The sequence below is a fragment of the Cuculus canorus genome, chromosome 1 (genome assembly GCF_017976375.1).
Source record: "Cuculus canorus isolate bCucCan1 chromosome 1, bCucCan1.pri, whole genome shotgun sequence".
NCBI classification, from domain to species: domain Eukaryota; kingdom Metazoa; phylum Chordata; class Aves; order Cuculiformes; family Cuculidae; genus Cuculus; species Cuculus canorus.
In genome coordinates this window covers 20,661,682-20,689,398 of record NC_071401.1, presented here as the reverse complement: position 1 = coordinate 20,689,398, position 27,717 = coordinate 20,661,682, and the positions used below count along the sequence as shown (strand labels likewise).

Sequence of the window (27,717 nt, the reverse complement as noted above, 5' to 3'; positions counted from 1 at the left end):
CACCCAAACCACTGTTGTGTTCCTACAAAAAGAGGCCCAAGAGCTTGAAGTTTTACGGAAGTGAAAGCTATTATTGACTGAAAAACTATACTCCTCCAAAACTGTCTGTGTATGTGGGTGAATATTTTCCACCCATCTCTCTGATGCATGTGCACAACTGCCCAAGATTTAGAAGCACAGAAGTGAAAGTTTGCATCTCAAACATGTTTGAGACTCCCGTTGTTGTTCGAGAATCTATTCATGTTTGAGATTCCTATTTCAAATATTTTCAGTTTGCACTGTGTTAGGACAAGTGGCCTTTCAGAGATTGCGTGTTGAAATAATAATTTGTTTTTTCTATCCATTATGCCATTGGGTGCAGACTTCTTATACTTAAAACAAGTCCTAAACTGGTTTATTTGTCTTTTGGTCTATATTCTCTCTTTGAATGATTACAATACATTTTGTGAAGGGTGTGGAGGTTATATTTGTGCTTATGACATCATCACGTGTTCTGTGCTGGGCACACAATATGATATGTGCTGTTTGCTGATCTAGGATAAGACTTATTTGGCAGAATGATTGGTCTTTCAGGCTGCTGAATCTCTGATGTGCTTACAGTTTCTGCAGTGCTACATTACTTTAGAGGATATTGCTGCTGAGAATTTAGCATCTGATCTTGCAAAGTACAGGAACACCACCAAGGAGGTGCTGAGACCCAGTGACTTGCAGTAGTTGAAGGTATATTTTGCATTTTTGCAGCTTTGCTGTAAAACTATCAGTGTAGTAATGCATTAGTTATGCTAGTTCTCTTTATTGTCTTAATTTTTTTAATACTCTAGACTTTCTGAGACAAAAGAAGGCTCAGTATAAAAGGGTTTCAATCTTTTCTGTCTTGAGAAACTTCTATGTGTTCTACTGACAGTGCAGAGTCTTCTGTAGGGAACTTGTTGACCTGCGTGTGTGCAATTTCATTTAACCTCCAGTAACTACAGACTTTTGTAAATTCTAACCTCCCACCATTCTTTTCCTCTTTCTCCACTTCCTACTGGCTTCCATCAGCAAGTAAATTTTCTTTCCAGTCGGGAAACCCCTACAGCTCTCCAACTACTTGTCTGCTCCTGGCTCCAGAAAGGCAGCAGTGCTTGTGTTGGAGACAGTCAGGCAGCCTGTTGCGGTGATTGCCTTGGAATTGCACTGGTTTGGTGTAATATGAGACTCTCCCACAGCTGTCCTTTCCAAATTCTTTAGAAGTAGTCCGTTAATCCCCAGGGATCTGTAAACCACAGAGGAAAACCACTGCTTAACTAATCGGATTATCAACTAGCTCACTTGCACGTAACACATATCTAAACACTGCTTAATTTGGGATATTAATTACAGTCTGCACTGGAAGAATATACATAAGTCTTTAATTACATGGAAAGATGCTCGATCTTCAAATTTGTGGCTGGAACTCTTATTCCAAGGGTTTAATAAGCTGGTAATTGCTTGTGATAACCATTTCACTCTGTAAATTGGCTTTCGCTGTATACTGGCAAAGAAGTGGCTGCTCTGAGTTACGTTGCCAAAAGCCACCCTGAACATACGCAAACCAGACCAGAATTTTGTAAATCTGGTATTGTCTTATAAAGCTTCAACATTGTTCCAGTTTTTTATTGTCTTACATAAATGACTGACAGAGGTGGAACTCAGGCTTAAGGGATTTTTAACTTTAAACTGGTTTTTTGATAACTTCATATTGTATATCCTAGAATGCAAATCCCTTCATGTTCTGGGCTGTGCACAGAAAATGCCAGCATGCTTACTGCATAGAAAATAAATACTGTATGTCCCATGACCAGGTCTTATCAAAAGAGCACCTACATATTTACAACATTGATATATTTACTAATCCCGTTCATAACCCCATTATCTGTAACTGCTAATACAATTATGACACATGAAACTGTATTATTTTTAGAACAAATAGTGACAATTTTGGATGAATCTCTGGAATGGTTCCTTTACTAGTTACCAAGCTAATTTGTCACACGGAGAGCTTGTGCATCTAGGAGAGCTTGAAAGAAGCGTAGGAATGGGGACAGATGTCTTTTTATAATTCAGTTTTCTGTGCAGGACTAATCCCACTTTAAAGATCTTTAGATAAACCTTTAGAAGTTATTCAAAGATTATTATTTGGAAGGTGAGAAACACTGAAAACTTCCTTTGGCATTATATAATTCAAACAAGATTAGATCTCACCTCTCAGCCTTTCTGAAGACATTTTTTGGCTGTTTGTTACATTAATTTAAAGAAAAAAAGTAAATTCCCTTAAAACTGTTTAGAACTTCCTTAAAGCAAAACTATGATACGGATCCAATGGGAAGCACACAAAGAGAAGAGATAATCATAAGTGGGGGTAGAGTTATGCCTGGAGTCTGAAACCCACAGCAGATGTATATTCTAAAATGAATCCAGCAAACCTCGTGGTGAAAGGAGTGTGCCCACATAATTGCATTTTTTACATAGCTTTTCACAAAAACTTTGCAGGAGGGACTTTGGTAGCAGGTTTCTTTACAAAAGAAGGTCATTCTGGAGTGCATGTAACGCATTGATGATAGCTACCCTATGGAGTTTATTTGAGTCTCTAACTTGGAACTAGTAGTTTGTATCTGTAATAAATACTAGGAAATTTACCTCTCAGTTGCTTTATAATTAATAAAACTGATTATTCGTTTCCAAATTTGGGAATCTTCTCATTTCAGTAGTATATTGGATGAATTTAGTACTAATTCAAGAAAAATTGCGGTGCTCAAAGAGTATCAGTCTAGTTTTTATGGCTGTTTGCAATTGTCCAGCCTTCATCAATTTAGTCCAATCATCAATTTAGTCCATCTAGAATACTATAAATATTTCACTGTTTGTTGTAACACTTCACAGCTGGAGTACTGCTCCAACATGCAACAAATTTCTTTTGTTTGAGGAAAATCCTATATCAAGTGTGATACAAGTGACGTTAAGACTTCTGGCTTATATCTAGTACCTAGACAATTTGAAAGTCCTAGTGAAAAGAACATAGGAAGCTACAATTGACATGCATAAATATCTGATCTGAAAATCTGCCTAAATACAACCAAAGCTATTACAGGATAGGAATCACACTTAATGAATAATGAGTGATAGAACGAACTGTACACAGAATAATTCTTCATTGCTACCTAATTTTTACTTTAATATTTGGCAGTAAATAAACACAAATATCATTAGGACTGTAGAGTGGTCACACCTGCCTGCTTTACGTTTGACAGTGATCCTAGAAGCAGTGCTCTCCTGTGATTCTCAGGCTTTCCCTGAGCCCAGAGATGGCAAGCTCAGTGGAGAAGGCAGAATAAAATTTCTGGCAATAATTGTAGACATTTTTCAGGCAATTAAAAATCTACAGAGAAATTATGTTTTCTCTGAGACAAGAAATTAATTTCAGCATTATCATAAATGCAGCACCTTTTCAAAAAGGAGGAGTAAACTGCTGTAAACTGGCAAGTCTACAAGCTCTGCATGTACCACTAAGCCTTTTATTGGTAATGTGTGGTTATTTTAAAGTAGTTGACTTCACATTGTCAGCCACCCTGTATTGGTATAGTTTGTACTTGCTGCCAGAAGGGAAACAAAGGCCCCAGCTGAGCCACAGGCTTTGAAAAGAAACGGAAATTAGTTTGTGTTACAGCACCACAGTTAAATGGATTCCTGTATCTGGTGTGGCTTCTGCGCACTTAGACTTAATGTGAATTCATCTGTCTAAGACTGTCTGTGTTACACAGATGCTCCTGCATCTGCTGGAACTTCTCTTTGAGTGTCTTCTGGGAAGCTTTCTTTCTATAGGAGTTGCCTGAACTGCCTTTCTACAGAGTCAGGTAGGCTGGAAGGGAACTCTGGGACATCTAGAGGTCTCTAGTCCGACCTCCTGCTTGAAGTACCTCCCAAGAGAGCAGGTTGCTCAGGGCCTTGTCCTGTTGACTTCTGAATATCTCTGAGGAAGGATATGCTGCCACCTTTCTGTGCACCCCACATCCTCATGGGAAACACATTTCAGTCAGAATTCCTCATGTTGCACCTTGTACCCATTGCTTTTTGACCTTCCGCTGTGCACCTTTGAGAAGAATTTGGCTCCATCTTTTCTACAGTCTCCCATTGGGTAACTGAAGACAGCTCTGAGTACTCTCCTTAGCTGTGCCACAAAGAAGGGAAATAGTATCTTCTTTTTTGGACCTCAAGAACCTTTAAGACTTCAAGAAAGGGAAGCCCAGGTCACCCTGAGGGTACTCAAACCCACAGCTCAACACCCTAGGACATGGCCTGAGATCACACAAGAATGGGAGTTATTCTCCAGAACCTCTACTCAGTGTTGAAACCATTGTGCAGAAAAGACTGAAGAGTTCAGAAACCCAGAGAAAGGGAAGAAACAAGGGGGACCCCAGCTCTGTGGTTTTTTTCCATTATGTTTTTTGCAGCAGGAAAAGATTACGCATTTTGCATGGAAAAATCATACTGTAAAACACATTAGTGCTAGTGAGAGCAGAGACTTGTAAGCTGCAAGGTCATTAAGAAATACAGTCAGCTTCCTTCCTTTTGCTCTCTCTCTCTGGGCCCGTGAATCTTTACATTACTTAACCTCTGCGAAATGACCCCTCTACAGAGAAAGGCAACTAGCCACCATAAGGATTAGTTCTTTAAGGTGTTTACAAAAACTCTTGGGAAAAAAAATGTAATGCGTTTAATGTTTTACACACTACCGTGCAGCAGACATCTGTTATTTACCATATTTATCCTGAGACTGACGAAACAGTAGCCTTGAAGAAATGTCATTGCACTAGGCACTGCACAAACTGAGAATGGAAGAGGGCCCTGCTCAGCTTCACGAGTTTAGAAAAGGAATAGACATTAAAGATAGGACTCACCCTGCCAAAGGCAGATACATGTTCTCTAAACATCACAAAAATTAATTTCCTCCTAGAAATATCTCTTTCTCACTAGTGACAAGTGACCTCAGATACTGGCATCTGAAATGAGGCTTACACCATGAGAAAGAGAAGCAATGCTAAAGGATAGAGCTCAAAATGAGTGTGCAGCAAAAAAAAAAAACATTGCCTTACTTAGAGGGGATGAAAGAGCTAGAAAGATAGGTAAAAGAAGCAATAACATGAAGGAGGCCAATATAGAGGAGAGAAAAGCTCTAGGACATGTAAAGAGAGGGAAACACTGATGGTGGGATGAGAGAGGAGAGTCAGAAAGGGATTAGCTGGTCAGTAAAAGATATTCAGAGCTCTCTGAACATCCAACAATTTCTGTGTTTGAGATCTTTGGAAGCTGTGCCTTCTGCCTTGAGATTTGAAGGCAGAGATTCCCATCAGGGTGTGAGCTTGGCTGGAGAGCATTATCCCAGCTCCCAGCGTCCCCAGTGAGCCCCTCTCCCTGCACTGTTCTTGGCCATGTGGTGGTATCTTTGGCTGAGTCCAGTCCTTTTCCCTTGTTTGGCTCATCCTATAGCTGCCTCTGCCAGCTGCTACATTATGTTCCTATTGAGCACCTGTGACTCCATCAGATAGCTGGTACCAGTTCTTTTCCATCCACTGTGTTTTCATAATAGCCTGCCTTCTGTGTGAAAAGGACAAGGATATGTCTCCTTAGGTTTAGATGTTGCTCCCCATTTTAGGTGCTGTAGTTCTGTCAGCATGTGGGATTTCTCCCCTTACATCTTTTGATTCTCCAGCCATGTAGACCTCAGACAGGAATATCTAGTTCACCCAGTATGAGGTATGGTTAAACAACTCCTTGTTCAATGCACGCATGACTTAAGGTGATAAGATGTTTTACTTCAAGACAAAATGTCAGTTGCTTTGAGCTGTCTGGAGGTACACACCATCTCCAAATTAACATTTAAATCTTACCTAAGGAAGGAATGTAAAAACATGTGTCAGTGCAGGGGTTTTAAATTGATGCCTACAAAAGAAACACTTGAAACACAGAGCTCACTACTTAACCCCTGATATGTCAGACTCCCAATGTCTCAATAAACCACAAAACTGTTCTAAAGACACAAGGAAAGAAGTTGATGGTCAATCCCAAACATTGTAGCTGGTAGGCAAGGAGTAGGGAAGTAAATGACTGCACCGCAGGTGTAGTGGGGCATTACTGCCCAAGCTTCCATTACTGTAGATGGTGGAGAACCAAAGATCAGCAGGGCTGGAATAGCCCTTGGATAGCCCTGGATCAGGAGATTGTCATGATTACTTTAGAGGTCCTTTGCCCTATATGGTCCCCAAATATCCCAGAGGTAAAGCTAGGACGGCTGTGTATTATACACAGTTCACATAATTTAGATTCCTAGAGTCTCAAAGAGAGATCTGGGCTGCCTGTTCTGCACCACTTGATTCCTAGAGGATGTTTCCAGGGTGTCAAAAAAGACGGTAAATGCATGAAGTTATCCTGGAAAGCTCCAGCTGAATATGCTGAATGTATATATTGTCTTAAAAGAACAAATTCAACTTTTCTATGGCCAAATCTACACTGAGTGTGGAGGGTTTTTTAGAACAATGGATTTGACAACATTAGATTCCATGTTTGTTCGCCAAGCCTTTGGTACCATGGTTTGTGGTTTTCACAGATGGCCTGACTGTATTTGCTCTTTGCATTGATGTGCAGGGAGGTAAGTTTCCTTCCCACGTCTGTATCATCCCACTTCCGTTCAAGCATGCATCTTTCGGAGTTGCAATCCTCGTCTTTTGTTATGTTCTTCATCAGTCAGTTTGCATAACAAATTTTACAGTCACATTTCTCTATTGTGCATTTTACTGCAGAATTATAGGACTATAAACCACCTTAGAGGATTTGCTGAATCTCATGAGCTAAGTGTGAGGCTCACATATTTATGTCTGGTTTCCTGCTCTGCTGCTTCTACGTATTTGTAGCCCCACTGCAGCCTCTCCCGTCCTGTGGTCCTGCATGCCAGATGCAGACGCAAGCAGCAACCTGCTGCCTCTTGCCTAAGAGGCACCAAGCAGCAGAGAAGAGCCGAGCTCTGCCACGCTTTGGGATCTGCTCCTGAGTAAGGTGCAATGGTTAATGGACTGCAGCTCAGACACAAAATCTGCAGGTTTTGTGCTTCTGTGGGACCAGCCTTCTGTGCTCCCACCGTCACAGATTTAGCAGGGATCTAATACTGCTGTGTTCTGCCTCTCTTAGGCCATATTTTTTTTTCCATTCACTTGAGAAACAGAAAAAGACAAATAACACTAGTGAAGCTGAGCAACAGTAAGATATGAGTTTTAGGAGATTTATTTGCCATTTTGTTTTCTTTTGTAATTATAGCAATTAGCAGTCAATGGCTCGATGTCCAGATGGAAGCCTGTGACAAGTGGTGTCCCTCAGAGGTCTGTACTGGGACCAGTGCTGGACTAGCTGGAGAAGTGGGCCTGTGAGAACCTCATGAGGTTCAACAAGGCCAAGAGCAAGGTCCAACATCTGGGTCAGGGCAATCCATGGGTTCAGTACAGGCTTGGGGACATGACTGAGAGCAGCACTGCAGAGGACTTGTGGGTGCTGACTAATGACAACCTCAACATGAGTCAGCAATGTGCACTAGCAGCTCAGAAGGCCAATCGTATTCTGGACTCAAAAGAAGCATGGCCAGCCGGTTGAGAGAGGAGATTGTGCCCCTCTACTCCACTCCTCTGAGACCCTACCTGGAGTACTGTGTCCAGTTCTGGAATCCTCAATGTAAGAAGGACATGGAACTGTTGGAACAGGTCCAGATGAGGGCTACAAAGATGATCGGAGGACTGGAGTCCCTCTGCTATAAGGACAGGCTGAGAGAGTCGGGGTTTTTCAGCCTGGAGAAGAGAAGGCTCTAAGAAGACCTTATAGAGACCTTCCAGTACCTGAAGAGGGTCTAAAGGAAAGCTAGGGAGAGACTTTTTACAAGGGCGTGCAGTGACAGGACAAGGTGGGGGGGTGGGGGTGGCTTTAAATTGGAGGAGGGAAGACTTAGACAAGACATTAGGAAAAAAATTTTCAGTATGAGGGTGGTGAGGCACTAGAACAGGTTTCCCAGGGAAGCTGTGGATGCCCCCTCCCTGGAAGTGCTCAAGGTCAGGTTGAATGGGGCCTTGGGCAGTCTTTTCTAGTGGGAGGTAAATGGCAGGGGTGTTGGAACTAGATAATCTTTAAGATCCCTTCCAACCCAAACCATTCTATGACTCTGTGATTCTATGATTCTAACTACATTGTTCGCATCACACTGCCATCTCAGACTCAGTTCAGAACTGCAGAGTTGTCTGCATTTGAAATACTGCTGCGTGTGGAATAGACCATCTCCTGACATGAACTTCCTATAATATTTCTATTTATGCATGGTCCATAAAGGCATTTGGCTGAGACCATTCCTTTTCCTTGTTGTTTGGCTGGTCCTATAGCTGCCTCTGCCAGCTGCTACATTATGTTCCTATTGAGCACCTGTGACTCCATCAGATACCCGGTATCAGTTTTCTTCCTTCCACTGTGTTTTGATAATAGCCTTGTTTGCAGGATGCTAATCTCTTCTCCCTCGCAGCTTGTTCTGAGCAGAGCAGGAGCACAAGGGTGCGAAGCGCTTGTTATTGTTGATTACCTTATGCTAAGCATACAAGTGGGGAATCTGTTCCTCTGTAATCAAGACCAGATGAAAAGCTTCTCAACATGCACATATCTGAAAAAACAGTTTGTTCTCATTCCAGGCTGTACCTTGCAGGTTGTTGTAATGATTTGCCCAGAAGTCTACTGCTGTGCTGTTTATAATCAGGTAACTTCACTGAACTTGAATAAGACATTGAGAATATCATCCACACTGAGCAAAGGCAAGAAGATATTTACTTTTAATAACTGTGTTACTATGTCTAGCCAAAGTACCTTTAATTGATTATTTAATTTAAGTCATCTTTAGAGTAAGAAACCCAGCTCTGCATATGCTAGCTTTCTACAGTCCCTGTAGGACTTTGATGCTGTGTTTCTTTGTAGACATTTTCCCTCCGGAAATGTGGAATGTAATATAAAGAGTGTTATGAGGGAGAAGACATTTTTGTGTTTTATCACGTACCTTCATATCTCACAGATGCCGTTCCAGAACAAAGTATTTATGGTGGGCCTAAGTGCTTATGGAGGGCCACAAAAGACTGTGATACATTATCATTAGATGTCAATACTGTCATATGATTTTCCAGTACATATGAAGAATGCAAGTATTTTTGATTCTTGGCTACTGAGAAGAAGAGATGTTTGGCTGGTATCTATCCAGGTCCTGGAAGGGCTGTTCTTCATTTGATTGCTTTCTGTCTGGTTTGATGGGATGCTGATATGATCAGCTGAGGCTCTCAGTCCCCTCCGGCAGCTCTCAGTTCACCCCTAGAGACAGAGCACAGCTTGCTTTCTTGCGACATTGCAGGTGTTCCCAAAATTTGCAGCTCCAGGGACTGAGAATCAGACAGACTGTATTACAGAAGCTCATGTGCCTTTTCCTCAGGATTTCCTACATCAGTGAGAGTAATAAGACCATAAATTCTAAAACAATCCACAAAGAGCTGGATGATTAAAATAATGCAGGGTTACAGGACTGACTGAAGCCACTGCCTCAAATAAAGCCAGCACTGTAAGCGACAACTGTTTTCATACCTTTGCCTGGCTTCAGGGCAATGGAAAAGACAAGGGAATGACTTTCAGCCCTTCCGTTTATTTTTTTTTTTCAGTTGCGGCTGGATTTTGCATGGGTTCCTTGGGGCTTTTTCTTGAGATGACACATGATGAATGTCACGTCCTCGGGATGTGGGCCTGTAGTGTGCAATGATCAACTGCGCTTCAGCAGACAATGTGGAAGTGTCATTGGTCACTCCAGAAAGATGTCCACTCATCTGAGTGACAGACCAGTGACTACACCAGTGTGTCATCTCAGTGTCACTCAGCTTAGAGGTGGCCCTTCCAAGCCTGGCTGCCACTCCTGGGCTGCAAGGGTGTGTCTGGGCTGCCACTGCTGGTGTTATCTTTCCTTTCTAGAGAAGACAAATAGAAAGTTTGACTTTCTGTTAAGTCTGGTACAAACACTAAATTCATTCATTATTTATTGTTGTTGCTTATTATTTGTGAAGAGTTGGCTTTGTGCTGACATAAGTCTGACTTCTGTCTCTGCTGAGTCTTTCAGAAACATGACAAAATAGAAAGCAAGTTTTTTTTTGCTGGTGAGGATTAAAAGATACTGTGAAGTGAAGAAGAAAGGACTGTCATAATCCAATTTGCATTTAAAACATGTGGTGTTTGGATATATAATGTCGTGCCAAAGTGGGGGCTACTCTACCTCCACGGTAAGAAGGAACCAGTGAGGCAGTCATAGGTTCTTCAGAAATCTCTGGTCATTTTCTCAGGGCAGACCAGACAGACAAATGTTGAAGGGAAAATAAAATGCAAACCATTTCTGAAGTTGTCAGTAGGAGTCTGTTTCCCATTTACTCTACCCTCTGATTTCCATTTCTTGATTCTTAGAGATGGGCATTCTGGAAATAAAGGCCAATGAAGAGAGCAGACATTAGGAACAGGAGACCAAACTGACTCTGCAAAATATTTGCATGTGACACTGCTTGTACCTTTCCAATGAATTTGTTAGTGACGAAAGGCTTTCCACTGAATGTAGCATCAGTGACTTCAGTATCAACTTTCCTCAGCAGCCATGTTGCGACTTCTGCCTTTCTTGGCTTGTTGCATCTCTCTCTGCCATTTTCTGAAGGCATGACAATTTTGCCCAACAAAGTATCATAACTATATGAAGAGAGATGATTCTGTAGTGGCACATTTGCTTTAGCTATTAATGTCTTGTGGAATAGAAAATAATATGGTCTTTTCTAATGAAGCACAAATCTACGCTTCTTTTACTAATGCTGTGACTTGTTTCTGCATAGCTCCTGACTCTGGAGATGGTGGCAAGTTGACAGGCTTGGATCGCGTCCCAAGTGATTTCTGTCTCAAAGATAAAGTCTGTCATGGTCTTTCAGCACATCGCCATCTAGATGTAGTTTTCCATCTTTGCTGCCTATAAGCATAATTAGGTAAGCCTGGATTTACCAGAAGTGCTGAAGGAATGTTAATATTCAGGCACTTGCCTCTGCCCACTTCTGACTCCTCTCTCAGACCCCTGAGCTGAGGGCATGAATGACACCCAGGCAGGACCATGTGTTCCTGAGACTTCATGAGGAAAACCAAAGCCTCCCCTCATGACTAAGGCAGTCTTGAACAGTTCATCCTGGCCTTATGCAGGTGGTGGTTCAGTGACCTGTGGTTTGGGAGTTTGCTGGATTGCAAAGCAAAACTCGGATTCAGCTAAAAGAATATGTGTCATGTCTAGGTCTCAAACGTGCTTTGTACCTATCATATAATAGTATCTAGCAGACTCAGAGCTGCATCTGAAGGTCCTCATTGACCTGTCTGCTTTTCCTTTATCTTCAGTAGATTTTTAGTTTCTGCCTCATTACACATTAAAAGACCTATATGCTCCTTTCACTGACCCAGGCTTGCCCTAATTTGTCCAGGGGCCCCTTCCCAGAGTTTGGGGAAGGAAACTTGTGTCTGGTAGTCGATGTCTCCCTGTGCTGAAGGCAACACTGGCATATGTGTCTGCCCATGGCAAGCATTGTCTTCTTTATTGATAGACTCTCCTGCATAGTTCAGTGAGTGTTTGTGAAAAAATTGAGGATACCTTTTGCCTGAAGGTAACTATATTCATGTATACATGAGGAAGGGAAAGTGAAAAACACAGCTGTCCTCTGGACCCCAACTGCTCCCTTGCTCGCTCTGCAAATGGTGCCTGCAGCACTATAAAGGAGACAGAGAAGAAGCTGTGACCTCTGCTCCTTGCAGGTGTCCCTCTGTCTGCCTTCAGCACTATGGAGGGAATAGTCTAAGGAAAGCGTGGAGCAGGTAGAAAGAATGAGTTTTCAGCATGCTTTCCCTGTTATTTCCTGGGGAACTGCTAACCCTAGTTTCCAGAGAGACCACCATTCTTGCAAAAGTGTATTTCAATGTGTGTCACTGTATTTGTTGGCATACATAACCAGAACTGAAATGTGTGTCTATGGACTCATGTAAAAAAGTGGGGAAGAGTCATACTGAATTATTTGCAAAAGGAAATAATTTAATAACAGCCTTTCCTTTGAGCTGCTGGTCCTGTTTTGACCAAGTACACTGCCCTGTGAGTAAGGACAGATGGGAAAGAAGCACATCTCAACAATGGGTTCCTCTGTGCCCTAGAAATATTTTGCATAGGTCTCAAAGGGAGGCATTGTCAGGAATCCCTCATCCCCTGAAAAGGCCTAGAGGCCCGCTCCAGCTCAGAGATTGGGGTTTAGTACAAATGGGAAAGCGGTTACCTGGTGAATCCTGCACATTTTCCTTTTGTAGGTAGAACCAAGTATGATGTTTTCTGAAATCAGCAAATATGAGTAAGAAATTCAGGCTATTTACATCTAAAATAATAAAATTTTGTTTTGAAATGTGCTATTTGGCCCAGATCAAAAGAAGTGGGGGTATTTGTATTTTAAAAATCAATACATTAATTTTAATCTAGTTGTTTAATCTAGAACCTATGGAGTCTCAAAGGGTGGTAATTTAGTCTGATTAAACCAGTCTTTTTAAAGTCTCAGAGGAATCCTAAACATATATGTAATGTTCACTGCATATAACAGATCTGTGTACTTTCACCTGAGTCATCCTCCTTGTACTTGCATTGCTATTTGTTTACTTAAAACCAAAAGTCTCTGGGGAAACCGTTGCTGCAAGCAAACTATGGGTGGTTTGATCCACATCTCTGTCACTTCTCCAAGGGGCCTGAGCAGTGTAAATCTTCATCCCTATTGGTAAACACCCTGGGGTATGTCGAGAAAGCCAAAGTAAATAGCACTGAGTTTAGGGTTTTTAAAAAATTACTATTAAAACAAAGATGCTTTTCTCCTTCTGTCAGTATCGTGCTTCCCTACAAACCCACTTTTTTCTGTGTAGTTTCCTGTTGCTCTATAAAAAGCTTTTGCTGAGCTCTTTGTTTAGAAAAATGTGCTTCTACAAATAGAGTAAACGATGATTTCAGGAGGCTGAAGTCCTGTGTTGACTGACATTTGGCTGCTGGGAGTAGCACCAGCTTGATTGTAATCCAGCAGCTACTGTATTTTGACTCACTGACAACTAAACGTGCGGCTCGATGTGACTAGTTCTAGGATCTGTGACTGCTACTTAGAAAACAGGGTGAAAATGTCACTGGGGCCCCTGTGGATCAGAGAACAATTCCAGAAAATATCTGGAGTCAGCTTTGCGAGGGCTGAGCCAAGCCAGGGTTTTTTTGTGAGCAGGGATAAGCAGGCAGTGTCCGCCTCTTGCAGAGGGGCAGAAGATAAAACCCTGATGGGTTACGCTCCACAGATCACAAGCAGGAGGATGCGCTGGCTTTGCTGACCTTACAGAGCTAAGGAGGGTGAATTTCCAGAGGACTAGCAGGACAGCAGTGCTGTCTTCATGTTGGTGGTATTACCAAACTCTGCAGGGGTCATCACCTCTACTAAACTTTTATTATCTGTAAGTGGTTCTGCTTCACCTTCCTTAATGGACTAACATTTCCACAGCACTCATCATCAAAGCAATCAGGTACCTCCATGTAGGAGTAAATGTCTTCTAAATAACACAGTCAATTTAATTTGATTTTGGAACTTGCTGAGTGCACTCACACAGCAGGATGTCAGTACAGGTACGGGTGGTAAATACAACACCTGCAGTGTGTCACTTGGGTCAGGGTAAACTAGTTTCCATTCCAAACAAGAGAGCACTTTGTTCCCCACACTTGCTCCTGCCCCTAAGTGTCAGCAGATGAGTCGTGGCCCCGCTCTGGGCTATCCGGCCACTGGGGTTGCCTTGCCAGGCTCCAGGGCAGACAATCTGGGAGGCCAGCTCCTCACCTCTGACAGTCTGGTGGAAACTGACAGTCGATGATGGAAAAGAAAATGTGACAGAGCCTGTGTGGCAAACTGCAAAATAGCCATTAGCAAGCAACATATGTTCAGAATAACATGGTCCTGAAAATAATAAAAAAAAAATTATCTTCTGATTTTCTTCTCATTCTGTGAGTGTAGTGGATGGAGTGCATGGCTACAGTGCAGAGTAGGTCTAAACCACTCTCCTCCTTTGCTCTCTGTAGGGCTCCAAACATTTGTGCTGCAGATCAGCGTACGAAGTCCCATGCAAAAAGCTTTGCGTTCCTTGCCCTGACAAACAGATAAGGGTAAGGCTGACAAACTCAGCTTCAGCTGAAGCAAGGAGTGAGTTCTAGTGCCAAGGGCTCTGCTCAGTCTTCCAGCTTCAGCTGCCAGGCACTCAAATCCACAGGCTGTGAGCAAGAGATGGCATGTAAATATGAGAAGTGGCCAAGTTTATTTAATATGTTGGCTTTTCCACTGCTCTTAGCACTGTTATCAGAACATTTAATTTAGTTATATGGGGCAACATGGGAAAACACTGATGAGCATAAAATTAAAAAGTTGCTTGCAAGAACAAATAAACTATTAGCCTCTTTGCATTGCTAGAAATCTAGTAAGTCACTGGTTATTTATAGGACTGATTAGTTTTAAAATATACTTAGCTTCAGCTTTTATATACATGTTGCTCAAAAAGCCTTGGGGGAAGGAAAATATGAAGTCATCTGGTCTGGACCTAAGAGCTGATACCACTAGATCTTTTGACTTGACTGCATAAAGTCTTTCTCTCCATTACCACATGGCAGCCAAGAAATGGCCAACTCCACATGCTTGGGGGTAATTTTTCTCAGTCGCTCATTTGAGATGAGACCACTATAGCTGGAAAATGAGATAATTAATGCTCCGGTATGGAATAGCCGAGTTAATGGGAAATTCCAAATGGAATAGGTCGTGTGGAAAGCCCTGGGGAGTATGACCCAGCAACAAGACCTACGAGCTGGAGTCTGTAGAGCTCACCAGGTTGTCCCACGCTGCAGGCTCTGTGAGGGTTTTCCTTCTTGGCATTTGCATGGGCTTGGGAAGCCAGGCTTGTCCGTGTGCTTTGCCAAAGAACAAGGCTTGCCATGTAGACAAGAAGGCTAATATAATGGAGAATCAAACGAACAAATTAGATGTGTGTTCCAGAGCCACATAGCTCTTTCCTTTTGTGGTTGCTTGAATAGCCAGTGCAGCATGACTAGAGAGTTTTGGTCAGCTGTGGGCTCATACTAAAGCTGCCTAGAACATGAGAGTGAGCAACGGTGAAGCGTCTGCTCCTGTGCTGAACCTGTATACAACCAGGATGGGAAAACTGCTACCCACTGGGAGCGTCTCAGTCTCTAGCGCCCTGCACAGACACAGACAATATGATTTGCTGCCTTCACTGTCTATACAGCTTTTAGAGTCTACCTGCTTCCCCATGCATTCTGGCCTTTTATTAGGCTGCGTTATGTATTGACAAAACAGTGAAATCCAGCTTCTTTAGCTGTTCTTCCTCCCACTTTTCTTCACCATGTATCCCTGCTGCTCACCTTGTTGCTGGCCCTGGCACTGCTTTGATTACAGAATAAGCTGATTCAACTCACTAAAATGCATAGAATTAAATCAGGAAAACAAGATAGTAGGGAGAGGGACGAACACGTAGCTGGAAATGAGGGTGGAAGGAAAAGGGAAATGGAGAGGAGGACAGCACAGAAAAACCTCCTCCTTTCTGCAGCAGACAGATTTTGACTTGATTCATATGCCATGTGAAATCACAGCTCCCCTCTGGGCAGCAGCAGCAATGTTAGTCTTTTTGAGGAAAGACTCCAGCATGAGTAAACATAGGAGATTCTGGCACAATTCTTTGCAGATGATACAGGTGGAAATGGTATCACAGCTTGGACTACATGCAAAACTATCACATGTTTAAAGCACAATGTTCCAGGTCTGAATAGTTGATTGATGCCATATCACAAGAACACTGAGCTTGGGAAAGCATCCAAGTTGCAGGTCCTGCCTCTCTGAATAATTTTCACCCAGAAGCTGCATGGCTAGATGAGAAATTCAAAACTGTCAAGCAAGACAGGATGCAAACTGGTCTTTCAACTTGCTGGGCCAGCTGTGCAACAGACTTGAACACTAGTGCTGGAAGACCTTTGAAGGGACTTTCCTTTTCTAGAATGCACACTACCTCCCTGAAAGACTATTCCTCCCTGTAAACAGGACATTTAGAAAGTAATTTAAAATCACTCCCAGAAGTGTTCAACCCTCTTTGAAGTGTGACCAGCTACAGCAACCTGTGCTGTGCAAAAGTCAGCAAGGGAGGAGGCAGAATGTCAGCCTGCAAGTTTTAGTGGGATGTCCCTCCCCATGGCAGGGGAGTTGGAACTAGATGATCTTTAAGGTCTCTTCCAACCCTAACTATTCTATGATTCTATGATTCTATTTGTTACAAAATTTAATACAAATAGAAGTGACATTCCCCAAAACTGTTTGAAGCAAAGCCAGGGGTGACTACACAAGCCTGCTATGGTATGCTGGCACTTAGACTTATATTTGACACTCCCTGAGTTTCCTTCCTCCTCTGCATGGGTGTATTTCACCAGCGGGTGAGTGCCACCAGGGAGGAGAAAGATGATATCAGCGTACTGGGGCTAGGTGGGAGCTGGTATAGGCTTGCAAGCAAAGCAGTTGAGAATTACAACATGACTTGGTAAACCAGAAGGCAGAATTCAAACAAATGTACAAAGGTCCAACAGAATGAGAAAATTTAATCTTCTCCTGTTTTCTCCTATTTTTTCTCCTACCAGAGTCCTCTGGTAGTGTGTCCGGGTAGAAGCATTGCATCATCTGAGTGGATTCATTGGTGGCTCAAAGGGCCCTGAAGGGCAAAGGAGCTGCACAGTAGCCTTAGGTAAATCAACACTTTTATGGGAGTTGTTCGTGTCTATGTCAAGAAATAGTTTTTCTTTATGAGTATATGAAAGGTCTCCAGTGTTGTGCACACCATCGACAGCTTGTAAAGCATGTGCCGGGATAGATCTCAGGCTCAACTAGGAAACAGCAGTAACAGCTATTGTTAATGGGAAGCCACAATTGACCCATGATAAGATGCTATTTTACACTGCCCACTTCCCCTTCTTTCCCATCAGGATATACCACAATCCAAGTGCAATCCTGGTTCATGACTGCAGGTTGTGAATGCTCTGTCACTCCCCTGTGAGCTGGCTGTAGAATATTTAACTGAAAATAAAACCCCATGTTTTGTTAGTTGAGCAAGTTAAACTAGCTCATCAAACTGTCAGAGGAACAGCAAACTGGTTTTAGCTGGAGGGAAAGACCGCTGCTCAGAAGGGAGAGAGGAGACTTGGCTACCCTGTTTCAGTGGTAGCAAGCCACTAACTAACGCATGCACTTTGTGAAACCTCACCCTCTGATGCCATTATATAGTTGCTCATTTCATCACTCACTCGCACAGTTCCATGAAAATAATCTGAATTAGCCTGAGTAATTGTCATAGGAGACTTTTTCTAGGTCGTTCTGATACTGAGAAGGGGAGACCAAATGCACCACCCTGTCGGGTGATCTAAGGAGACGGTAATTTTCAGGGAAGTGGGGGAGCGATAAAGAAATAACCTCTTATCCCTGTTCATCTGTGGTCTGGACAACATCTCCAGCTGGGGGCTAAGGGGACAACCAAACAGTATATTTAAGGCGGGCTAAAAGATAACTACTGCCAAAAAGTGCCAGGCAGCCCCCCTCCTCTTCACACCTGGGTCCCATCCTGCCCCTTCCCTTGGAGCAGCACTGATGGTTGTTTTGACATCGTGGTGAGCAGGTCAGGGAGTTAATATAGGATAAGACAACCCAACAGGAAGAAAATGAAGATTTTTCTGCTGACTAAGATAAATCAGCTAATAGTGGAGTCAGACAAACACCAGCTCCAGCATAAAGACGCGGCCAAAGGCAGTCCTTTCAAGGGCAGCTGCTGTTAGTGGCACAGCTTCATCATCAAGAGCAAAGACTTTGCACTTGTGCGCCAGTTGGAATACACAGCACCTGCTTCTTCAGGCGTGGCACATCTATTTGCTAGAGCCGATGCATCCACCATTGTGGTACTTAGGGCCCAAACTTAATAAAGTTCAATAAGGTGACACCAGGGTATTTTCCAGAGTGCTGTACTGAACAGGGGTACAAAGTTTAGAAAGCCTGAGCAAGTGAAACAGACACAAACCAAGCTCAGTTCATCGATCTACTTTGGGTAAAGGGCGTCCCTTCAAAGTGAGCAGGAATGTCAGCTTTATCTTTTCAAAGAGCAGACCACAGACCTTGTTTTGTTTGCTGTGTTCTTTTATTCTGGGTTTTGCCTTTCAAGTTTTCTTCAGTATTTTGCGGCCTTTTATGGGCTGTGTCCTGCTGGACTGAGTAGGATCCTAAGGAAATGATTCTGTAAAACTCAGGTTATGGTCCGAGCACCGAGGAGGTCAGTCCTGAAACAGAAAGGAGTTCTCAGCCCCAGCTCTGATAATCTGCTAATCCCTCCAGACACGTTTGAAACGATATTTGAGACTCCCATTGCTGGACGTAAATGAGTATTACAATCTATAGGATAGTTCAAGGGCGCCTTGCATTTGCATTCAGGGCTCTGTGGTTTCCTGTGTTCTCCCTGCTTTGTTCGCTTCCCTACGGCCAAGGCAGTGCCTAAACTGCCCCACCGGGAAGCCCCCACCGAATAGGTTCTGGCCACATCGCCATGTAAATAGATGCCGAATACGTGGCCTGAATAATTAAAATCTAGCTGAAAATCCATTGTCACACAAATGGACTATACAGATAAGAAGCAGGTGATTGAGAACAGTCTTTTACTGTCTGCACTTAACCATAAACGCTGGCCAGAGTTCAGGAAGGATTAGGTGTTTCTGCAGGAACCAGAGCATTTGCAAACACAGCACTAAGAAGCTGCTAATGCTTCGCGCTTGCAGCCCTGGGCCAGAGCCCATTTCTTGTGCTCCTTCACTTCTTTGCTTTCTAAGGCAGCGTTGCAAGAGGATGCAGGACTCTTCTGCCTTCTCTTCAGTATAGCGGGTCACCATCAATAGCAGGCAGTAAGTGTGCTTGTGCAACTTTCTGTTATCTCTTGAAATCCAGTGGATAATATTGCCCAATTGCTACAATTCCAAGTTATCTGTGTATGGCAAATCAGCTTAATTATGATATAATTTCTCAGTAAACAGTCCAGGCAGGGTATCTTCACTATTTGGTTGGAAACAGATTCAGAAAAACAAAGCTAAACACTCTTAGCACAAACTATATCATATATGTATGCCAGCAAAGGTATTTCTAGATACACATATACTGCTTCTAGATATACATATACTACTGTTGAGTGTTTGTTTTGGGGGTTTGTTTGGGTTTTTTTCAGTTAATAGCTTATCTCATGTAAACTTGGCTCAGTTTACCAAGAGCATAATGACTTTAGTACTTATTTTTGCTGACAGCAGAGTATTTGTTTGGTACAGTGTACAGAAATATATCTGATTTACTTCTTGTATATATTGCTACACAATAATACACTATTCAAAGTAGAGTTTTTGAGTTTGTGAAGACTGTTTAATAAACCATGTGTGAAGGATCACAGGTGCTGCTCAGTCGCCTGAAACACTTCTGCTCAGCCAACTGATATTCCTCAGGTACTTTCTTGGCTGCAATGCTATCGCATTTCAGTGGCTGTAGGATGAGAGAAGAGTATTGTTCCATTTGACTGAGAGAGCACAGGCACAAAAAAAAAAGCCTAAATGAGAATTTCATATTACGTATAATCTAGTGTAACTGGTAGCTGCTCTTCTGCAGTTCCACTGCACTGCCCACCTATCTGCCAGTACTGCCTGGCTGCATCCAGCAATTGCACAACTGTAGCCTGGTCAGCTTAATGAGCTGATGAAATGGAAAACTATGGCTTTTGGGTGGATTGGTTTTCGAGTGGATCATCTTGATGAAACTACTGCCCCAGTGGCCCCAGCACAGGCACAGTGCAAAGCAAACATCGATTGCTGTGGGGTGTGCAGGGAGAAAAATGAGTGTGACACCTTGAGCCTGTAGCTCACATTTCACAGCTGATCAGGTGCAGTGTCAAACTGAGCTCAACAACAAGTCCAAAGAAGACCTGGCCAGAAGCGTAGCTCCCATGCATCAACCCAATGCCACCAGAGCTAAAAATGTGTTTCACTTGTTCCATAGGCTTCATTGAATTCTTTGGGAAGCCAGGGCAGTGGGATAGTGCTCAATCCTTTTGGAGTTGCTTTAAAATACTTTAAAAACTTAATGAAACTTTGTATACTGAAAATATTTTGACTTCAAATACTCAGTTAAGTGTAAATTGCACAGCAGCATGTGTTTGGGCCATGGCATTATAAGCTTCATAATACCTACCCGTTTCTTAAAACATTTACAATATTTAAATAACACTTTATATTTGGTGTCAGATCAGGATATTAGCTGGTGATAGATGAGAAATATGTAATGATGCTGCAACTAGATTTCATATTCAATCTTTAAAAGATTTAATGGAACCTCCCCAAAGGGATAAGACTTCCAAAACCATGAATTGTGAATGCACATTTAGGCCATCTATTTTCTTTCTCTCCTCTCTTCCTAAGAATTTTTCCATTTAAATGATGGGTCAGGAGATAACAAATGATTCTCAGCTACACTCTGGCTGTTGGTAGCAAGGGAAAAGATGCCAATGAACAATTTCTCCAATTTTTTGGGGGGGGGTGAGGTGCGCAGGTGTATGTATCAAGGAATATGAGGATGCCTGGGTGTTGGGAGGAAGGTTATGGTCACTTGTAATGAGTCTCAGCGTTGGAGGAAAGGAGGTAATAGCTTCCAAAGTGCTAGATTTCTCATTCTTTGTCACTCTGCACTTTCCAAGCTTAAGCACGTATTTAACTCTACTCAAAGACAAGATTTCCTTAGTAAGTAACACGGAATTAGACCCTTAAAGAGAACTGCAAATAAGGCAGTTTTCATAGGGCAACATTGAACTGAAACACTGAAATGTTGCTTCTAAAGCTGTTTTCAATTCCAGGTATCAAAGTTCGATTTTAGTTACTTTACCTCCCACTCCCATCTGTTCGCTTCAAGATTGGAAAAAGCCCTTCAGGGCAGCAGGGTTTTGCCCATGCTGTCACCCTACTCTCACAGCCTAAATTACTAGCAAAAGGGTTAGAAATCTGAATACAGATCTGCGTGTGGCAGCAGCAGTTTCAATGAGGGGATGCATTAAAACCCATTAAGCCCCATGTGATCCCTGCTGCACAATTCTCTTTTATCTTTCTCCTCTCCACTGCCAGAGGCTAAAGGGCTCATCTCCATAGGGCTCATCTCCATAGGACTATAGAAGCAGAGTCTTCCACAGGCTTTACTTGTTTCTGACCCTTTGCTATTCCTCCCGGTATCTGTTGTGGCTTTATAAACTTCACTTGGAACGTTTAAAATGTCTCAAACATCTCTGGAGGGCTCTGATAAATATACCTGAATAAACTAGAGAAAAATACGAAATATTTTGGGACCTCCCTCAAAGTTCCTAAAGTTTTACTTCATTTAAGCATTAGAAAGGGGCTGTTTGTGTGAATAATGGATTTTTTCCTTTTACTTGGAAATAGGCTTCCTTCAAAGGATTGTGGAAGTCCTTAATAGCAACTGCTGTAATGAAACATCCCCTCTGTCTGGGTGTGAAGTTTCTAGTGTATAAACATTCAATCTCTTTATTCCTTCTTTAGACAATAAAACCACATAAACCAGCCCGCTGCAGGCTGGATAAACCTTTCTCATAGGGAATGAATTGTGTTATGCAAATTGCTTCTGAGGGGGGCAAAAACTTAAATGTGGTTACTATGTCAACAAACGACGGGATTTAGGCATTTTTCTCAAGGACTTACGTCTGCAGAAGGCTGAGGGAAAATTTATGGAGCGTGTTGTGCTGACAGTCTCACAGTTCTCCCTCCCCCTGGGCTCAGGGGAGGCGCAGGGGCGGCTGCGGGGTGCGGAGGCTCCTTGAGACCCCCAAGAGCCCAGCGGAGCTGTGGAGGGCTGGGGCTCCTCATGGAGGGCGCTCAGAGGGGACTCAGAGTGTTTCGGGGAGAACGAGACCACCCTTTTCGTGCTGAGCTAAGATTCTCGTCTGGTTTTTGAGCATCTGCTGTGCTTCTTGGGGAGTCGGCAGTGAGGTAAGAGAGATTTTCTCTAACAAGTTTCCCTTCCTGCTCTGTTCTCCTTCACGCCATAAGCTGTGAGCCCTCACCAGCATCCTGGTCCTGTTACACCCCCAAGAGCATCTGCCCGTATCCCTGGGGTGCCTGGGCTGAACCCTGACAGGGACCCCGGCCAGAGGGGTGGCTCTGGGGTGGGCAGGGCCCCCCAGGCGACCCCGAACCTCGGCCAGGGACAGGGCTGTTCAGCTCTCGAGTCCCTCAGAAACGCTGAAACATAATCCACGGTCGAGCGATGCTACCTCCCGTTTGGGGTTATTTTGGGGTCATGAGTGCTTGTGGGTTTTGTTATTGCGTGAAACATGTCTTGTGTCTCCATGAAGTCATTCCTGTTCATGTCTGATCCAGTGAAATTAGTTAAGATGGGTGAGGAACGGTAGAAGTTTCTGAGGTGAATTCGGTGCTGTTTGGGATATGAGGAGATGGGTTGGGAGCTGCCTGTGTGTAGCTGGAAGTGTTCCATGCAGATGCCCCACGGCCCTGCTGTGCAGCTCCTCACATCTCACCCCTCCTTTCCCAGTACAGGTCTCTCACAATTCCTCCCATCCATCCTTATCTATCACAGCTGTTCCTTGTTTGGACTAGTTTGTTCATGGGATTTTTGGAATTCATCACACAAGCACATTTTTTACAGTGAAAGTGAAGCCAGTGTGTAGCATTTTCTGCTCCCTTTACACCCACAAACTGAGTCTTATGAAGCTGCTGCCTCCTTGACTCCTGATACTGGCGTCAACAAACCCACTTTAACAGAGATGCATGGGGCCTCACGTATCAGGCCACAGAAAATCCATCTCAGTGCTCCTGCAGGAAAAGAACAGCTGTGTGGAAAGATCAATAAACATGACCAGTTGCTCCAAGAGTCATAAAATGGAAAGACTCCGCAAAATAAAATCTCTGGCATGGGACCCTGTCTCCAGACACTGCAGGAGAAGTCCTGAGAAACTCAGTAAATAATGGGAAGCCTCAGACTTGTTTTCTTTCAGAGGTTCCACACATAAAAATATTTGTTTTAAGAGTGGAAATCACAGGGGTAGGAAGAAATACTTGTCTATGCAAAAGGAAAGCTTGTTTACACTTAATGGGTTGGAGAAATTGTTCATGAATGGTTTACCTGTGTGAAAATAAAACACTCGCAGTGCTGCCAAAGCCAGAGAGACCTCAAGTGAGCTCCGTAATTGCTGGCTTGCCCTCTGAGCTTGAAGTGTCTGGGGCTGCTTTGGTCTTATTCACTCTCTTTATACACAGAAAAAAACCAAAAAAGCAGCCTATGAAAAACTGCATGAAAACCGTTTCAGCGACATTTTCTTCTTTCTACCTGCCTTTTCTGTGTTTCTGTAGCTCTTTGCTCCTTCTTTTAATCTGCATATCTCCCTAACTTTTCCCTTAGCGCCGAGGAGAGAGGCATCCCTCGGGAACTGCCATTTCCCCCTTGCTGGCTCCCTCTCCCTTCTCCTTCACCACCCGTGGCCCCTCTGCCCTCTATGCAGCCCTCTGCTCCCACCCATCGGGTCTCCCCAGCTTATTCTGGGACCGTGGTCCTGTCCCATTGCTCTCAGGCTACAAAGGGATGTCATGTAGAAGGGAAAAGAGCTGCCCGAGGTTAAATCTTTGCTCCAGGGCGGGGTGTGCAGGATTCTTGCAGGGCTCTGAGTGCATTTTATCCACAAAAGCAGCTGTAGAAGTGCCTACTAGTTCCTGTGCCTGTAAGGAGGGTTACTTTTTTCCCCTTCCCTTTGACATTTTTTCTTAAGGGTTTTTTGACAGCTGTGTGTTTGTGAACTCAGATCTTGAGATTTGATGAACTAATTAAGCTTTCTAAATGGTTATAAAGCTAAATCCTAAAATTAGAATAATTTGTGTTGTGCACAGGGTTGTATACATGTGAAGACTCATTGGTAAAGCTAGGGCAGTAACTTACACCAGATCTAGTGGAACATGTCCCTGCCTATGACGGGGGGTTGGAACTGAATGATCTTTAAGGTCCCTTCCAACCCAAACTATTCTATGATACTATGATTCTATTCTGAGGGTCTGCGTTCAGACCCCTAATGCATCACATGGAAACCTGCAGTTCAACAAAGATGTCCATATAGAGTGCTCTGTCACTACAACTATATTAGTAGTAGAATGATCCTGGCTAACTTTCCTATAGAGGCAAAGGCCAGTGATCTGCTTTGAGTCTCACTTCTACAGCCTTATGCTCATATGCGAGCTCATCCAGAGCCCACTGAATTGTATTCTTGGTGGGCTTTCACTCTGCCTCACTGCAGCTAATCTCACAGATGAGAGTACCAGGGTCAGGTTCTTTGCCTCCATTGTCCTAAAATAAACCTTACCACTAGGTAGTATCCACACTGCCGGATTCACTTTGTATCTGAGCCATTCTTGGATACATGCTACCACAATGAGATTCTTCCCTTTCTGGAACAAGAATGTCCCATCTACCACAACACTGGGAGTCAATGTACACGTATATGGGCTTGACCAAATTAAAGCTATTTTATACTTGTGTACTGAAACTGCATGTCTTCCTATGAGGTGGTCAAATGAGCAATATTATTTGACCCTCAAATGTTTCTTTCCAGCAACACTTTGCACTGTATTCTTACATGTGGTTTAAGAGGCTGGTCCAACCCTGCTTGGCTTAGAGCAGCATTTTTGTGTCCTGTTTGTACCAGATTTACCTTGCCATAGCCTAGAAGCAGAGGAATCACATGAAGTCGTTGATTAAGAATTGCTGCCACTAATGTCATTCATGGTTGAAGATTCTGGTTCTGTGTTTAATCAAACGTGTATAGAAACACTGTAGGAATGATGACTTTCAGTTGCAAATAATTTTAAATTTTCTTAAAGGATTAGAGAGACCATTAAACAGGTATTTGCAGCCACTGAACAAGGCAGTTTTTGAATCTGGGGTGATGCAGAAGTGAATTGAGTACAGAAATTAGTCTCTAAGTCCTCAGATTCCAAGGATCTTACTGTATTTGGGAATGATTTTGAAACTACTCAGGATCAGTTCTGTAAAACCCCATCCATGACTTGATCCCAAACTACAGTCAAGAAACAGAATTCTCTCTCTTATTCAAAGGAACAAAATGTTATTTATAAAATCTGTAACAGCACCTATAGTGACTGAATCTATCTTTCATTTGCTCTATTTTTTTTTTCCAAATGGGACTGTGATGATTTCACCTGTCAGAAAGCCACAGATGGAGAACCTTGCCTTCTTTCCTTACAGAATGAAGTTACATCATCTCTTCTGAAACCTAGACAAGACACTTCTCTTGTTAAACTTAAGGGAGACTTACAAAGCTGAGGCTAGGGTGCTGACGTTAAATTAACTCACAGAGAGTAAAAGAGTACTAAAGAGAGCAGTTCATATGTAGCCATGACCAGAATTTTACAATAGTCTTCTCAAAGCAAGCCTTAAAAAAGATTAAGAGATGAAGGTACTGCTCTTCAGAGAGGGGCACAGCTATTTTTTAGTTCATTTACTGACATATAATTACAAGGTGCCATGCTGCCATCTTGCAAGAGCAGGCATATGTCTGTGCAGCACATACAACTAAATGTAGCATTTTCAGGTACTGACCTGTAGACCAGTGTTAGAAGTCAGACCAATGATGAAGACATAAAGACCCAACTGGAAAGAAGATAGCAAAAAAAAACATAGATACATTGTGTGGTGTGGACACCACACACTCTGGTCTAGTTTCCTGTTTGGAGAGACATCCTGGGAAAGTGTAAGAGAGCCATATGATTCTTCTCATGGACAGGGACTCTGTTTCATGCACACAATGGGTTATGCTCCCTAAAATGAGGGAATTGCCGTGTCCATAATGCACCCCATCTCATGCGCAAGCTGTGTACATGCAGCATGCCTAAGGGTCTCATTGGCTCATTACCACCCTGGTGGGCTCACTCGCTTATCATCTAGAAATACTTGGCAAATGTTCAAACTCCTCCTTTTCTAATCAGACTTCATTTCTGGATGGAAAAATGTACTATTTGACCAGGTAGGGCTAAAAAAGGAACTTAAAATGATGTCAGTGTTTCCCTGCCATTGTCTTCTGACAGGCTGAGAGAGTTGGGCTTGTTCACCTGGAGAAGGCTCCAAGAAGACCTTATAGCATCCTTCCAGTACCTGAAGGGTCTACAAGAAAGCTTCAGAGGGACTGTTTGGAAAGCCTTGTAGTGATAGGACTAGTGGTAATGGTAATAAACTGGAGAGGGACAGATTTAGACTAGATATAAGGAAGAATTTCTTCACCGTGAGAGTGGTGAGGCACTGGCACAGGTTGCCTAGGGAAGTGGTGGCTGCCCCATCCCTGGAGGTGTTCAAGGCCAGGCTGGATGGGGCCTTGGGCAGCCGGATCTAGTGGGAGGTGTCCCTGCCCATGCCAGGGCAGTTGGAACTGGAAGATCTCTAAGGTCCCTTCCAACCCAAACCATTCTATGATTCTATGATTCTTTGCCCTTAAGCGAAGCATATTTTTGGGCATAATTTCTGAAGATAGAGTGCATCAGTTAGATATCCAGCTTCTCAGGGTGAGCTGAAGACAAACATTTCCTTTTAGTCTTCGTAAATCTCTTACAAAGCCTTTCACCTTCCAGTGGATTAGTACAATCAGCGAGCAAATCACAAATGAGTGAAGAACAATAAAACATGCCCAAGTCGTGACTAATTGATATTGTTGCTGTTCTTGCAGTTTGCAGTATCGTTCCTGATAGTGGCATTGAGTGTCATCTGTTCTCAGAGGGACCACAAATCTTATTGGAGAATCTCATATTTAATTGCATGATTTTGTTTATCCTCTCATAGGAATACTAACACGTCATCTTAAGATGTCTGAAAAGAACATCACCAATTTACTCTATCTTTTAACAGTCCCCATTGCTTGCGCAGTTTTTGCCATCTAATCATCTTGTCATCTTGTAGGTTCCAACACACAAGGAACAGTGTGGTTTACCAGTCTTTGACATCACACTCTGTCTGCATATTCCATTTCCAGACCCCTAAAGGGACACGAACAGAACAAATTTCCAAGCAGCTGATAAAAAGTTGCTTCCTCTCAATGAGTTGGATGAATATTTTCAGGTGGAATACTTAAAGGGAAGGAAATAAAGCGAAATTATTTATACTTATTAGACCATTTAATGTAACTGTATCAGAAATACTTATATTTTGTAAGATTTTTAAATTGTAAGCAGATGAAGATGCATTATTTCATCTGTTCCCTGTTCAATTAATTATTCCAAATTTTAGAATTTCTACATTTTTTTGGAAGAAAATAATAGTAATGCTATTAGTGATCAGCAGACAGGCTATCCAAAATTTTTATATTCCATGAAACAGTATCATTATAATCTATTCAAAGCAAAACCAAAACATAACTATCAAGTGAGTTCTGTGGGAAGATGAATTCTCTAGCTTAGTCTGA

The 27,717-nt window shown here is 42.8% G+C and overlaps 1 protein-coding gene across 3 annotated transcripts in view; it reads left to right on the top strand.

Annotated features, from left to right (window-relative positions):
- SPATA13 (spermatogenesis associated 13) overlaps positions 1-27,717 on the top strand; it is a 148,390-nt gene that overhangs the window by 49,342 nt on the left and 71,331 nt on the right. The window contains exon 1 of one of the 3 annotated variants that reach the window (XM_054058607.1): positions 22,163-22,234. The exons of the other annotated variants lie outside the window; for them this stretch is intronic. The gene's annotated coding sequence lies outside the window, so the exon portion shown is untranslated. Of the gene's footprint in view, positions 1-22,162; positions 22,235-27,717 lie in introns of those variants that run through there. 3 annotated transcript variants of the gene reach the window in all.